Below are 17,619 nucleotides of genomic sequence, written 5' to 3' on the forward strand. Positions count from 1 at the left end.
CCCCACAGTGACCATACGTACATATCCCAACCAGAAGCCATGGATTACAGGCAACATCAGTATCGAGCTAAAGGCTAGAGCTGTCGCTTAAGAAATCCCACTATGCCCTCAGACGAACCATCAAACAAGCAAAGTGTCAATACAGGATTAAGATTGAATCCTACTACACTGGCTCTGACACTTGTCAGATGTGGCAGGGTTTTAAAACTATTACCGACTACCAAGGGAAACCCAGACGCGAGTTGCACAGTGAAGAGAGCCTACCAGATGAGCTGTATGCCTTTTATGCTCGCTTTGAGGCCAGCAACACTGAAGCATGCACAAGAGCACCAGCTGTTCTGGACGACTGTGTGATAATGCTCTCGGTAGCAGATGTGAGCTAAGCCGCAGGGCCAGATGGATTACCAGGACGTGTACTGAAAGCATACGCGGATCAACTGGCAAGTGTATTCATTGACATTTTCAACCTCTCCCTGACCAAGTCTATAATACCTACATGTTTCAAGCTGACCACCATAGTCCCTGTGCAAAGGAAACAAAGGTAACCTGCCTAAATGATTACTGCCCCGTAGCACTCACGTTGGTAGCCATGAAGTTATTTGAAAGGCTGGTCATGACTCACATCAACACCATCCTCCAGGATACCCTAGACCCACTCCAATTCGCATACCGCCCCAAAAGCTCCACAGATTACGCAATCTCAATCACACTCCACACTGCCCTTTCCCACCTGGACAAAAGGAACACCTATGTGAGAATGCTATTCATTGACTGCAGTGTACAACACCGTAGAGCCCACGAAGCTCATTACTAAGCTAAGGACCCTGGGACTAAATACCTTCCTCTGCAACTGGATCCTGGACTTCCTGACGGGCCGCCCCCAGGTGGTAAGGGTAGGCAACAACACCATCATTAAGTTTGCTGACGACATAACAGTGGTAAGCATGATCACCGGCAACAATGAGCCTATAGGGAGGAGGTCAGAGAACTTGCAGTGTGGTGCCAGAACAACAACCTCTCAGAGGAGAGCCCAAAACATTTGTCACAACCCCCCCTTGGGTTGTGCCGTGGCGGAGATCTTTGTGGGCTATACTCGGCCTTGTCTCAGGATGGTAAGTTGGTGGTTGAAGATATCCCTCTAGTGGTGTGGGGGCTGTGCTTTGGCAAAGTGGGTGGATTTATATCCTTCCTAATTGGCCCTGTCCGGTGCTATACTCTCTCTAATTCTCTCTTTCTCTCTTTCTTTCTTTCTCTCGGAGGACCTGAGCCCTAGGACAATGCCTCAGGTCTACCTGGCATGATGACTCCTTCCTGTCCCAGTCCACCTGGTCGTGCTGCTGCTATGGAATCCAAGACCTGTTCATCGTACGTGCTACCTGTCCCAGACCTATTATTTGACCATGCTGGTCATTTATGAACATTTGAACATCTTGACCATGTTCTGTTATAATCTCCACCCGGCACTGCCAGAAGAAGACTGGCCACCCCTCATAGCCTGGTTCCTCTCCAGGTTTCTTCCTAGGTTTTGGCCTTTCTAGGGAGTTTTTCCTAGCCAACGTGCTTCAACACCTGCGTTGCTTGCTGTTTGGGGTTTTAGGCTGGGTTTCTGTACAGCACTTTGAGATATCAGCTGATGTACGAAGGGCTATATAAATAATATCGATTTGATTTGATTTGTTTTCTCTGCTACCGCACGGAAAGAGGTACCGGAGCGCCAAGTCCTGGACCAAAAGGCTCCTGAACTGCTTCTACCCCCAAGCCATAAGACTCCTTAACAATTAATCAAAGGGCCACCGGACTATTTACATTGACACCCCCCCAACTCCATTTGTTTTGTACACTGCTGCCACTCGCTGTTTATTATATTACTTTAGTTTATTCGGTAAATATTTTCTTAATTCTTCTTGAACTGCACTGTTGGTTAAGGGCATGTAAGAAAGCATTTCACGGTAAGGTCTAGACGCATGTGACAAATAAAGTTTGATTTGATTGATTATTAAATGTACTATACTGTAAAGCTTGAATGTTTCAGGTTTTGTTCTTCTTAAATGTACTCTACTGCAACGCTGGAATGTTTTCATCTGTTGCCATGATATAACTAAAATAATAAATGAGACTGAACCACACACACACACACACACACACACACACACACACACACACACACACACACACACACACACACACACACACACACACACACACACACACACACACACACACACACACACACACACATACACACACATAAACACATACGTTAGATGTTATCCATATTCTAATCAATCACAGATGGTCTGGCAGCCTCCTGGCCATTTGTGAGATGTTGACACAATTATCAATGAACAGTTCAAAGACCAGGTGACGGATAAAAGGATAGCAGAGTCCCTCTGTGGAAGTTTATATGGGGTCTATATTGGGTGTGTGATTTGACACTCTGCTTGAGATATCAAATCTTCCTGAATGGATCCCAATCCACAAACGTCTCGGTATTCTAGGTTGTAAATGCTTCCTTAAAACAACATAGACTGAAAGACAAGAATATGAGTGATACGACTATAAGCAGTACCAGTGGTCTTTTTTTTTTTTGAGTGTAATTCGACCACTGCTGAGGTTTAAAAAATGTCTAAGGTAATCAAATCAAATCAAAATTCATGTTTGATATTAAGAGATTAAGATTTTTTTTATTGAGAAAACTCATAATTATGTAAAATATGTGGCATTGTTGCTTATAAAGCAATCTTATGTTTCTTATTTTTTCATTGCAGCAGATTGGGAAAATAACTGTTGATTGGGCCAGTACCTTTCTACACAACAGCGCCACCAAAAGTATTCTCAAAGTAACTGCAGGCATATCTCCTCAATAGGCCTATGGGATGTTAGATCATACTAAAAGGTAGCTAATATTTTGGCTTGATATATAACACCTACATTGGAATGACAAATAAGATTTCTTAGAAGTTTCCATTGTTTCATTGTAATCCTGTCTCCCCAGTACCTTTTCACTGGTCATTTCCCTTTCCTGTCTTTCCTCCTCCAGAGAAATGATGGTGACTTAATTGTTTTGTTAACAGTCAGAACTGCCCGGCAACACCAGAACACCAGCCCCTGGGAACAATCCGGACCATGGAGGCACAGATTCCAGAGAGTCAGCATGTGTGTGTGTGTGTTGTTCATGTGTGCGTGCGTGCGTGCGTGCTTGTGTGTGTGAGAGTGTGCGTGCTTGTGTGTGTGAGCATGCGTGCCTCAATGAGCTGAATGAGTGGCAGGCCTAACCTAAGCCCACTTTATAGCAATGTGTGGGAAGCGAGCCGCAAGCTCTTCCTCTGTCTTTTTTCAACGCAAGTGATTACCACTGCGGAAATGCTAATGGCTGTTTGGATAGCCGTGGACCAGGGATGAAGCATTTGTTTTACTTGGTGATCCTCGTCTGGCTAACAGGGCCGCCAGTCTGTTGTTTTTAAATTACAGGGGGATATCGCTGCTTCAGCAAAGGTACCCTAGTCCACCAAAAACACCCCCTTCTCCAGAAGTGCTGAGTTTTACAAATGATGGAACTTCTTTGTTTATGAGTGTTTGTGTGTGTGCGCGCGAGTGTGTGTGTGTGCATGCATGCGTGTGCGCAGCTCGTGTTGTCAAACCGAGCCCACCTGATTTATGATTAAAACAATATTGCTACAAATCACTTTGGAAAGACTTACGTTCGCTGCTCTGTTTTCTCCTCCACTGATAAACGAGCCAGATTAGTTCAAGTCTGTGTAAAGCGCTGGTGTGTGTTGTAAAGGGTGGGGTCGTACGGTTGATGGACTACATGTCTAAGCAGACATCAGGTTGAAGCAGTCCAGTGAGGCCCAGTCTGACAGACCCGGGTATATACAGATAGATACGTTTCTGTACAGAGGAATGGGCCACGCGGTTCACTCAGCTTTCTTTCTCATGGGCTGTGTCTGAATTGGCATTACTTTTGACCAGACCTCCTATGGGCTCTAGGGTGCAATTACAGACACGGCCCTGGATTACACTGAAATCAAGGTTAATGTCTTCTGAAATGCAGCTTTCCTGCTCGGAGCGTTTAATGGAGGGAGAATGTATGGTTACTCTTTGGAAGTTACTCTTTGGAAGAGTGAACTGGTGAAGAAGCTTGTTTTGGGCGGTCTGAAATAATGACATGTTACATGACAAACATAGCTCATTATTTCCATCGATAAGTTTGAATAAGACGGGGTTTTTTTTATTTTTAGAACTACCATAAAATATTCATTAGAGGGGAGTGGGGTAAGTTGAGACGTTTTTTACATTCAGCATCACTCCTTCAAGGGAAATATACACAGAACAAAAATAGAAACTCAAAACGTAAAGTGTTGGTCCCATGATTCATGAGCTGATATGAAGGGAAAAGGACACTGCTCTTGGTAGTGTCACTGATATGTAATAAGCTTACGTATCGGCCTCACGGGTCTTCGTCAGAGCTTTTGTGAGTTTTTAAAACTAGCACCCATTATGTAGACCTAGACACACCCACATCCGCCGAAAGGGGTTGGAGGCAAAGGAAAAACAAATAAGTGCTACCAAATATAACAACATGCATCTCACAAAAACTACAAAAGTATAGAAATAAGACGTATGAAACAAGTCTGTATAACCACAACAAGTTTTCGTCAGTCCTTGTGGACATCGTACAAAAAACAGAGTAATCTTAAATTGGCACATAATTCATGTTCAAATTCACAACATAACATACATAGGCAATTCATCAATAAGTCCTTTAGGAAATAATCCCAAAACATTCTCTTTTACTCAGAGTATCCTTTCTATAACCTCCCCTGTCTGATATCTCTACGTTCTCTATGCCACAAAATCTAAAGGTAGAAATGTCATTTTTGTGTTCACTGATTCTCTGTTTGAGAGAACGAGAGGTTTTACCGACATAGCAGAGCCCACATGGACATGTAATCATGTAAATAACATGGGTGGTGGAACACGTAATAATGTCATTTATTTGGAACCGTGAGTTGATATGAGCTGATATAAAAGGACCCGGAATTTTGCATGCGCACAAAAAGCTTATTTCTTTCAAATTTTGTGCGAAAATTCCTCTACATCCCTGATAGTGAGCATTTCTCCTTTGCCAATCTGATCCATCCACTTGACAAGTATAGCATATGAAGAAGCTGATTAGACAGCATAATCATTAGTTATTATTATTACTATTATTATTAATTATTATAATTATTACACTTTGGTGGACAATAAAAGGCCAATCTAAAATGTGCAGTTTTGTCACACAACACAATGCTACAGATGTCTCAAGTTTTGAGGGAGCGCGCAATTGGCATGCTGACTGCAGGAATGTCCACCAGAGCTGTTGCCAGAGAATGTAATGTTAATTTCTCTACAATAAGCTGCCTCTAACACCGTTTTAGAGAATTTGGCAGTGCATCCAACCGGCCTCACAACCGCAGACCACGTGTAATGTCAGCCCAGGATCTCCACATCCGGCTTCTTCACCTGCGGGATCATCTGAGGGGAGGTGGGAGAAGGGTGGGGAGGGGGCTGCTGAGGAGTGTTTCTGTCCATAATAAAGCCCTTTTGTGGGGAAAACTCATTCTGATTGGCTGGGCCTGGCTCACCAGTGGGTGGGCCTGTGACTGCATCCCTGCCCAGTCATGTGAAATCCATAGATTGGGGCCTAATGAATTTATTTAAATGGACTGATTTCCTTATATAAACTGTAACTCAGTTAAATCTTTGAAATTGTTGCATGTGTTTACATTTTCGTTCAGTATAGTGTTCTTTCTAACAAAGACCTCAACATATATTTCAGGATGTTGTGTATCCCAGGAAATATTCAGAATTCATCTGAAGATTACAGTTTTGAAAATATATCTTGGCACAACTAACCCCGTGTATTATGGCTTAAATTGAGCTGCGGGACAGACTTGTAATCAAAGCAAATCAAATACTATTATATTAGTGACATGTGCCAAATACAACACCTTACAGTGAAATGCTTACTTACAACCCTAACCAACAATGCAGTTAAAAAAAATATGGATAAAAATAAGAGATAAAAATAACAAGTAATTAAAGCGCAGCAGTAAAATAACAACAGTGAGACTATATACAGGGGGGTACCAGTACAGAGTCAATGTGCAGGGGCACCGGTTAGTTGAGGTAGTATGTACATGTAGGTAGAGTTATTAAAGTGATATGCATAGATGACAACAGAGGGTAGCAGTGGTGTAAAGAGGGGGAGGGGTGTGGGGACAATGCAAATCGTCTGCGTAGCCATTTGACTAGATGTTCAGGAGTCTTATGGCTTGGGGGTAGAAACTGTTTAGAAGCCTCTTGGACCTAGACTTGGCACTCCGGTACTGCTTGCTGTGCAGTAGCAGAGAGAACAGTCTCTGACTAGGGTGGCTGGAGACTTTGACCATTTTTAGGGCCTTCCTCTGACACCGCCTGGTATAGAGGTCCTGGGTGGCAGGAAGCTTGGCCCCAGTGATGTACTGGGCTGTTCGCATTACCCTCTGTAGTGCCTCCATGTTATTTCTTCCTTCACAGACTCCATAAAATGATGACCTCTTCCTAAATATTTGGTGAAATTATTAATTTATAGAAACCCTTTGGCTCAACTTATCCCACTTTCCGTGTGTGTGTGTGTGTGTGTGTGTGTGTGTGTGTGTGTGTGTGTGTGTGTGTGTGTGTGTGTGTGTGCCAGTGCAAGTATGTGCATGTCGACTTAAAGAGGCATTTCCCTGCCTGCCAGCGTGTGCTGTCCATAATAAAAAGTGGATTACTGTGCTCTAGACTTCACTAGAATCTGAAGGGTCCGACATGTCTTTAGGCTCCCAGGCCTTAAACACAGGCAGCCATTTTGTTAGCACTTAGCTTACACTCGCCTCCCAGGCCAGATGTTAGTGATTAAAAGAAATGACTTGGTTCCACTGTCATTTAGAAAACTAGGTCAAAGAGTCTCCTCCATTGAATAATTCCCAAACCCTTCATTAGAATCATCTAGATATGTGGATTCATCCAAGGGGAAAGAAAGAAAGATAGTAATTGTTGCGTTTCTTTGACCAAAAGGGAAGAAATTAAAGTAAACAACATCACTTTATATTTTGTTTGATCTTCAGTCTATGTGGACATTAGGCTATTTGTTTTGCCCAAACTGAAATCGCCATGGGGAATTGTATACATACTCATTCTAGCATTGTGGTGAGTATGTTGTTTTGTTGACTTAAACCTCATTGCTGTTCTCGTGTGCCATGCTTATTCAGCTATTATCCTTCAGATAATATGCTAACTGATGCTAGTCCGGACTAGAACACACTTTTCCCTGTATGGAGCCTTTTGCCGCCAACATTCTTGAAGTATTTTAAAGTAATGTAATGTAAGTCAAGACTTCAGCTATTACATGGGGCCGGCTGATGTCTTAGGCTAATGTAATGTAGTCTGGGTCTGATGTGTGTTATAGCTGAGTAATGGCCATGCTATGTGTGTGTGTCTGTTGAAAGGGTCGTGGTGCTGATAGTCCAGTGTTGAGTGAGAACATAGAGTTAATGGTCCATTCAGAACTCTAGACCTAGAATAAGATAAACACACTTGTGTGTGTGTGTGTGTGTGTGTGTGTGTGTGTGTGTGTGTGTGTGTGTGTGTGTGTGTGTGTGTGTGTGTGTGTGTGTGTGTGTGTGTGTGTGTGTGTGTGTGTGTGTGTGTGTGCGTGTGTGTGTGCGTGTGTGTGTGTGTGTGTGTGTGTGTCTCCCTTTCTTTGTATGTGCACATACGAGGCATATTAGGCAGTTTTCCTAACACAGAAATGAAAATAAAATAAACACATTTGGGTTTTGCTTTTATGAATGGAGCTAGTCGATCCCTGTAATAATTACAGCATAAACCAAGTCCACTTATAGTAGATCAAAGGTTTCGCTGTGTGTTACTGAACAGGGTAGCCTAGTAGTTAGAGCGTTGGACTAGTAAGGTTGCAAGTTCAAATCCCCGAGCTGACAAGGTACAAATCTGTCGTTCTGCCCCTGAACAGGCAGTTAACCCACCGTTCCGAGGCCGTCATTGAAAATAAGAATTTGTTCTTAACTGACTTGCTTAGTAAAATAAAAGTAAAAAAATAAAAAAAATAAAAAAAATGGAGTGATATGCTTCACCGAGCAGGTGTTTGGTGACCGAAGGAGCCCTCTAAATCTTGCAGTGAAGGATTGGCGAGTGGGGGCCTGTAAGATGCTCTTTCTCTCTCTCGTTTCATTTTGGGGCTGCAGCAATTTGAAAATGGCCCTCCATTACCATTTTAAAAGCCCTTTACATTCCCTCACACGTCCCTGCCAACAACGGGAGGAGAGGAGGATAGGGGAGGAGGAGGAGGAGGAGGAGAGAAGGTGTCCCAGCTGAAAGCCTGACCACCAGCTGAGTGGGCCCCACAACTCTCCACTTCGGCCTAACTGCCTTGCCCATTCAAGTGCAAATGTGGCTCAGGCACGCAAGAAATGCACAGCCTGGCTTTATGGCCCTGTGGCCTGGCTTCTCTGCCTCTCCCTGGCTGTATCTCTCTTGGTGGCTGGGCAAAACATCTGGACTGAACAATGGCCCTGGGCCCACGGTCTGTTGTCCCTTTCACTAACACATGCTGCGATGCCGGAGGATGCATGCTAAACTAACAGACGAGTACAGAAACACACTGTCACACACTCAATTCAATTTCAATTCAATTTAAGGGCGTTTATTGGCATGGGAAACATATGTTTACATTGCCAAATCAAGTGAAATAGCTCTCTCTCACACACACACACACACACACACACACACACACACACACACACACACACACACACACACACACACACACACACACACACACACACACACACACACACACACACACACACACACACACACACACACACACACTCTAACTATGTTGATACGGACAAAAACTGATACAGAACAAGTCACACACTCAAGAGGTGAGTGCATAAGTTGTACAGACGAAAATATCATGACATCATGAGTTTGAGCCGTGAGGCTCAGAGGCTGTACATCTCTTACATCATGAAAATGAGCCGATCAGCGCCTGCCACCCTAGGGTACTGGAGGGGCACTGAGCTCCTCAATGGGACAGCTGGCCCATATACACAGATGTACACACAAACGCAGGCACGCACGCACACACACACACACAAACACAAAAACACATATGCAGAGAGAAGCACAACCATAACAGCCACTGTCCACTCACACAAGGGAATATGAGGACACACACACTCACCCGGCTTCTATCTGCCTCTAATACAATCCGGGCTTGGGGAGACGTTTAACTCAATTACACACACACACACCCAACACACACACACTTAATTGAGCTCTTCCTCTCTCACATACTCAGACAACATCAATCAACATGGAGTAGTGGTTGGCTTTCCGAGGGGCGCAATTCAATTTGTCTACAGACTCTCTGAAGAGGGGTACTTGAAAGAAGCACAAACCCCTCTCCAACCTATCTCCTTTTTACTCCTGCGGAGGTTTTAATGAAGTTGTAATTCTCACATTAAAATGCCCAGACAATATTACCCTTCACGTAAAGCCCTAATAGTTAGGTTTGGGGGATGATATATTTGGGGAATAATGGTCTTTATTTCAGATTGGAGCCTTGGAGGGCTGCAGGGAGGGAGATTTGTCTTCCTAAACGCCAGGCGCTTCACTGGAGCGGTAATGAGAGTTAATGTATTGCTGGGAAGGTGGCAGCCCCATAGAAATATAATCCATAGAATGGGCCTCCCCATTCAAGTTTGCCAGGGTTAGAAGTTCCAAGCACTTTTCTATGGATTCTATTTCTGTACGCAACTCACGGCTACTGCCTGATGGAGAGACACTGTAGAGTGGTAGACCTGAGTACCGGGAACCTATCTGTGGGAGAGACTGGAGGACATCATGGGAGAGTGACACAATGGTGTGTGTGTGTGTGTGTGTGTGTGTGTGTGTGTGTGTGTGTGTGTGTGTGTGTGTGTGTGTGTGTGTGTGTGTGTGTACGTGCGTGCGTGCGTGTGTAGGTGTATGTATGTATGCATAAGTTAAGACTGGAAGATATGGCAAAAATATATCACAGTAATTTTCTCATTTTTGATGGTATGAAATATTTGACAGTAGTTGATGTTTCTGACTAATAAAAGTTCTAAATATACTTTATGGGTAGTGCATGACCCTACACTCTAAGACATGCTTGGTTAAAAACAACCCGATATGGGGAAATATTGTACAAAAATACGCTTGGTTATTTTTGAGACACAAACAACCCATTGTTTCTTTAAATTGGGTTGTTGATGCTGGGTTATTGAGCTATGATCCACCACCTGGTCAGATCAGAAGACTGGAGGCGTACTCTGAACCATCAATATATACATTTGGTCATCACTAGTTAGCATAGCCAGAAAGTCATAATTATGGTTAAACCCCCTCATATTTCTACAATGTATCTTCTTTAAATCATATTTTAAACCTAACCCTAACCTTAACCCGAACCTCAACTACACTGCTAACCTTATGCCTAACCCTAACCTTAAATGTTTTTTGTTACATTTTTACAATTATAACCAATTTGGACATTGTGTATGTGGGAACTAGTGACTACCCAAAGTTGTTGACTTGTTGTGCTTGCAAGTAAGCTAGCAGTTCTCAGCTGTGATTTCACAGCTGAGGCCTTGCAAGGAATCCTGTCAACTACTGTTCCACCCTCACAGGCCCCTGAGCCTGTGTAGGGAAGTGTTTTGGATTGTGACTGAAGGACTGGGATGGGTTTAGTTTGTTTATGTGTCTATTTTTGTATTTTGTATGATGTCTTTTTTTCACCCTTTCCCCTCAATAGATGTTTTATTTTCCCGTTCACTACCCAGTACAGTAAGTGGCACCAATACACCTTACAGGTTGTTGTCTTCCAATTAACATATAATACGTTTTTAACTGTTAGCAGTTTCTCAGAGGTGGTAGAGAAAGAATTCTTACTGAGTTTCTTAAGGATCGGAACCTTTTTTTTCCAATTTTCCCCTAAAATGACATACCCAAATCTAACTGCCTGTAGCTCAGGCCCTGAAGCAAGGATATGCATATTATTGGTCCCATTTGAAAGGAAACACTTTGAAGTTTGTGGAAATGTGAACGGAATGTAGGAGAATATAACACATTAGATCTGGGAAAAGATAATACAAAGAAAAAAACCACACGTTTTTTGATTTTTTTTGTACCATCATCTTTGAAATGCAAGGGAAAGGCCATAATGTATTATTCCAGCCAACTACAGTTTAGATTTTGGCCACTAGATGGCAGCAGTGTATGTGCAAAGTTTCAGACTGATCCAATGAACCATTACATTTCTGTTCAAAATGTTGTATCAAGACTGCCCAAATGTGCCTAATTAGTTTATTAATAACTTTCATGTTCATAACTGTGCACTCTCCTCAAACAATAGCATGGTATTCTTTCACTGTAATAGCTACTGTAAATTGGACAGTGCAGTTAGATTAACAAGAATTTAAGCGTTCTGCCAATGTCAGATATGTCTATGTCCTGGGAAATTTTCTTGTTACTTATAACCTTATTGTCACGACCTGGTCGAAATATATTATGTTTATTCTTCATTTATTCGGTCAGGCCAGGGTGTGACATGGGTTATTGTGGTGTGTTTTTGTCTTGGGGTTTTGTGGGATGTCTAGCGTTAGTCTATGGCTGCCTGAGGCGGTTCTCAATCAGAGTCAGGTGATTATCGTTGTCTCTGATTGGGAACCATATTTAGGCAGCCATATTCTTTGTGTGTTTCGTGGGTGATTGTCCTTAGTGTCCTTGTTCCTGTCTCTGTGTTAGTTTACACTAGTATAGGCTGTTTCGGTTTTCGTTACGTTCATTACGTTATTTGTTTTGTAGTATTTGTATTGATTCGTGTTTACGTTTGTTCATTAAACATGGCTCGCAATCTACACGCTGCATTTTGGTCCGACTCTCCTTCACCGCATGAAAACCGTTACACTTATGCTAATTGCATTAGCCTACGCTAGCTCAATGTCCCGAAGGGGACCCACCAATCCTAAAGAAGATTTATTAATGGCGATAAAAACTGATGATTGCTATCGTTTTCTGGAGTCGTTACTGAGTTATTAAAAGTAACAAATCAAACATCAAAATACTGTTATAGTATTTTAGTAAAGTAACAATCCAAGCTAGTCTGTTAATGAATACCGTTATATCGTTTTTACGGTTTACCACCCAGCCCTAGCATGTGGGCGTTTGTGTGTGAACGTGAGTTGGAACTTTTGAATTTACACAGCTGTGAAAGAGGTTAAGCTACGACCACTACCGGTGTGCTCTGTGTTAGTGTGTGGGTTTGCCTGGGTTTTTGTATTCCTATGTATGAACACACACTCCACACTCCATCCCCTGGTGTATTTATTACAGTGGTAGTCCCAGCAATAGGCTCCTATGGAGGCTGAGAGGGTTGGCCTTGAACAATGGTCCACATTGGAGGATGAAAGATGCCAGCGTTGTAAAGCCGCGGCGGTGTGGGCTTTGGCTACGCCACATGGTGCCCAGAGGCCCGGGCCGGGGAACGGAGAGGAAGATTTATATGCTAATATGTATTGATTTATTTATATTCCCCCTCTCTCTTGTCCTCTGCTCCTCTCCACTCCTCTCCGTTCTGCCTTAACATGCTTACCGGGCTGCTAAGAAAGACGGATGGAGACAATTAGCAGCACCCCGAGAAGGAAGTCCTTTACTTCTATGTTACTACACTTCTACCGCTGCACCAGTACACTCTTATAAAAAATTGTTCCGAAGGGGTTCCTCAGCTTTCCCCATAGGATAACCCTTTTTGGTTCCTGGTTGAACCCTTTTGGGTTCCATGTAGAACCCTCTGTGGAAACTGTTCTTCATTGAACCAAAAAAAGTTCTACTCTCAAAAAGGGTTATTCTATGGAGACAGTAGAAGAACCCTTTAAGGTTCTAGATAGCACCTTTTTTTCCTAAGAGTGTAGCAGTTACCATTACAGTACTAGAGTACCACCACATTGCCACCAAACAGGCTAACTCACAGTTCTTTCTCTCAATGTTATCTGTCTGTCTGTCTCTCTTTTTTTTCTCTGTTGTTCTCTCTGTTCTCTCGCTCTCTTCCTCCCCATTTTTTCACCTCTCCCTCCATCTCTCCACTTCTTCCCTTCCCCATGGTTGGCTCTGTGAGATCAGTCTGTCCCATCTCTCCACTTCTTCCCCTCTCCATGGTTGGCTCTGTGAGATCAGTCTGCCCCATCTCTCCACTTCTTCCCCTCTCCGTGGTTGGCTCTGTGAGATCAGTCTGCCCCATCTCTCCACTTCTTCCCCTCTCCGTGGTTGGCTCTGTGAGATCAGTCTGCCCCATCTCTCCACTTCTTCCCCTCTCCGTGGTTGGCTCTGTGAGATCAGTCTGCCCCATCTCTCCACTTCTTCCCCTCTCCGTGGTTGGCTCTGTGAGATCAGTCTGCCCCATCTCTCCACTTCTTCCCCTCTCCGTGGTTGGCTCTGTGAGATCAGTCTGCCCCATCTCTCCACTTCTTCCCCTCTCCGTGGTTGGCTCTGTGAGATCAGCCTGCCCCTAATTGAGGTTTATGCTGCCATTCTGTACTGAAGAGGAGCCAGGAGGTGGTTAGGGACAGGGGTATGATGATGGAGGCATGAGGGAGGGAGGGAATGAGGGAAGAGGGGGAGGAGAAGGGCTTGATTTATTCACTGGCTTTGCAGACTGGATCCAGCTGAATCCAGTGGCAAAATGTGTGTTCCACCCTCAAGGGAGAGGGTATGATTACCTTGGAATGGGGGAGAAAGGAAGGGAAGGAGGGAGAGAGAGAGTAGGGGAGAGAGAGATGTACACTCTGAATGTTCCTTTCTCTAATACCATCCCTTTCCCCTCTCTCTGCCCCTTCCTCCCTTTTTTCTCCCTTTTCTTTCACACACTTTGTCTTCACTGTGTGGTTCTGCCGTTTCTTGAGCTGACCCAACAGACGCCGTGTAAGAGCATTTGACCACAAGATGAGGCCTACAGTACAGTGCCTCTCCAAAGGCCCTAAGCCCCGGCCGCATCCAAAACCACCCCATTTACCATCAGAGCAGCCAGCTAAGAAAGCATTTTCATAACTGCACCATCACAATTACAGACATGAGCATTCAGGCAAAAAGACGACAAGGATCCAGCAACCCAAACCGTTTCCTTACTCTCATTAAAAACTTTCAAATTAGATTAAAGAAGAAAAAAAAAGTCTGATTCAAGCTTCAGCGTTTCAACTTTGATTCGGGGCAGAAAATCCTATTTCATGGTCATGTGGAATTCTGTTCCAAAAAACGTTATCGCTTCTCTCATCTGACTCGCCGAGGGAATTTTTCTAATTTATCTCCTTCTCTCAAAGCTCTCCTCTAGCATTGCGGCGGAGTGCGCAGACAATAATGTATTCTCTGTGCATGCATTTGTTTTTGATTTGGAGTCATGCGTGGCTTGTCATGCCTGTACTAGCTGATTGTATTACCAGGAGATACAGTGTAATTGGAGAGATTAAAAAGCCTCATTTGATAGTCTGTCTGCAGAACCCCTGGAACGTAACATATAGTACTGCCTGATCGTTGATTAGACAGACAAATGTGATGTCAAGATATGTGATGACTTGTGAAGTAGAGTCTTCTTGTAGAACGCTGTGTAAATGGATCGCAATGCTCTCCACTGCTTATTATAAGGATGTGATTAGGATTGGCTCATCATTATATGATTATGTATAATGAACCGATTTCAAACTTCTGGATGGGTATCATGGGAAATGTAGTTAGGGCTGTGATAAAGAAGGACATCCAGAAAGCATTGTGAAATAATAATGATGTCGTACTTTTTAAACACACATACTCATACACACACACACACACACCTTTTTATTATAGTATTTTTTTGTTATTATTTTGTTTCTTTATTTAATTAGGCAAGTCAGTCAAGAACAAATTCTTATTTATAATGACGGCCTACCCCGGCCAAACCTGGACGATGCTGGGCCAATTGTGTGCCACCCTATGGGACTCCCAATCACGGCCGGTTGTAATACAGCCTGGATTCGAACCAGGGACTGTAGTGCACTCTTGCACTGAGATGCAGTACGGCAGGTAGCCTAGTAGTTAGAGCATTGGGCCAGTAACTGGAAGGTTCCTGGATGGAATCCCTGAGCTGACAAGGTAAAAATATGTCGTTCTGCCCCTGAGCAAGGAAGTTAACCCACTGTTCCCCGGGCGCCAAAGACATGGGTGTTAATTAAAGCAGCCCACCACACCTCTCAGAGGGGTTGGGTTAAATACAAAAGACACATTTCAGTTGAATACATTCAGTTGGACAACTGACTAGGTATCCCCCTTTCCGCTGCCCCATTCAGGAACCCAAGCGCACACATTTCTGCTCTCCAGTATTTCAGTAAATCACAGCGGGTGCAGATCATACACATACACACATTGTCATCTGTCCTCTATCTGTCCTGTGGATTTGACCCCTAAAACTTGCCCTCTGACCCTGACTGAAGGAGTCTGCTCACTAATCCTTTCAGACAGACTCTGAGCTTGCTCTCTCATGCCTGATCATGCACACCACAATCAGCCACGTCGGCAAAGCTGCCAACAACTACCTCTCCTCCACCTCTGTCAGCCCTCCGTTCTTTCCTTCTCTTCCATCTCTCTCTCCCTGTCCTTTCTATTTTCATATTTTCTTACCACCAAAGAATAAATTGTGATTTACCATTATTTCTTTCTATTTTGATCTTTTGCTATCCCAGAGACAGATTCTAAGTCTATCCCTCTTCTTCCCTCTCTCCATATCGCCACTTTCCCCTCCTCCTCTCCCTCCTTCACTCTTATCCTTTCCCTACATCCCTCTCCCTCTTCTCCCTCCCTCTCATTCCTCTCCCCCTCGATCCTTTTCCCCCTCTCCTCCTTCCCCTTTCCGTCTCATCCTCCTTCCCTCTCATCCTAACATCCTCCCCTCCTCTGCTTTCTTCCTTCCCTCCATCCCTCTACATCCTTACCTCCCATTCTCTCCTCTCTCAAGGTGAATCATCACGACTAATTATGACGCTAACAGCCCTGTCAGCAGATTCCCCTGATATGTTCCACACATTGGGGGAGAGAGACGAAGAGAGAAGAGATGAGAAGAGAAGAGGGGAGGAGGGGAGGAGAGGAGAGGAGGGTTCTCCTGATGATAGTTCTATTGATTAGTCTTGTATTCTGTTAGCCAGATGCCCGTGCTGCGATCGATGGCCTGGATCTTTCCCTAATACCACATGTAAACAGTCTGATCCAGTGAGAAAGGAAGAATATGAGCTCTACGGGCCCCAGGCAGAATGTCACATCATCCCGGCACCAGGGCCCTCCGTACTGGGTACTGGGACAGAGTGGACAGGGGAGGGAACGGATAGTTATTGATGTTACAGCAGATGGAGTGGAGGGATATAAGGGATGGCTTGTGTACCTGTGACTCCATCAGTTGTGTGGATTAGTTTAGCGGTGGAGTCGGTATACCTTTCAATGACCGCTAGGCTAGGCCAAATCGTTAGTTGTTATGTGTGATTCACCTCAGAGGACATTTGAAGATGCGGTATATGCACCCCATGAAGCGTTTTTTGTTTGTACCAGGCTTTCAACACTGATAAAATAATTAGTCTCTCTAGAATGTTCCGGTATCTGTATGGATACAAAGTCATTTTGGAATGGAGGAACTACGTCACTGCCTTATCCACTTGTGACCCACTACTTCCGGACACAAAATAGTTGCTAGCAAGATGGAGTTCACAGACGTTATTTGTAATCAGTGCATTTCGCAAGCGACTAGTTTACTTCATCTACGTTCACTAATGCCGCAGCAAAGGTTTTTGCCTGCAAACTTTGGTTTCGATTTTGAGGTATTCTGGCAGGCCTGGCTTGTGATTTGTTGGGAGATTTCTGTCAGATTTGTGTGTTTAAAAAAGAAAAAGTTATCAATACCAGATCCAAGTCGTTGCCGTTGCTAAGAATGGTAGATTTCGCTTCCTTAGCCGTTAGCCTGTCTTGCGTTTGAGGTGAAGTCATAGAAGCTGAGAGAAGCCTGTTGTATGTTGTGGGTAGTGCTACACTTACAGCATTCAACTCTACTGTATTTTAGACAGGGCTCAAGCTGAACTTAAGGAGGGTTATTAATGAATAATTTGATGTCAGATCTGTTCCTTTAATCACAATGTTGTCTTCAATCCAACCACAGACCTTCTGGTTCCAATCCGTCTCTCGTTAGTCCACTTTCCCCATTCCCTTCATATACAAATGTGTTCATTAGAAACAATGTTCACCTAAATAATGATGAAGTAAAAACATAGTTGCCGTCTAGTGTAAATTCAGCCGACAAAAGTAGAAACATGTAGCCGACAGTAGGAAGGAGGATGGATTGTCATGGGACGTTGGTATGAATGTTATGAAGTCTGTGTTATTAGTCTGTGTGATGGGGTTGGGGCCACTGTGTTTGCAAAACCCTCTCTCTCTGTATTTACTCAGGGCTGTAGGATCAAACAGTGAACCTGTTGGATGTGAAAGGGTGGATTAAGCTCT

Source organism: Oncorhynchus masou, chromosome 10, assembly GCF_036934945.1.
Source record: "Oncorhynchus masou masou isolate Uvic2021 chromosome 10, UVic_Omas_1.1, whole genome shotgun sequence".
NCBI classification, from domain to species: Eukaryota; Metazoa; Chordata; class Actinopteri; order Salmoniformes; family Salmonidae; genus Oncorhynchus; species Oncorhynchus masou.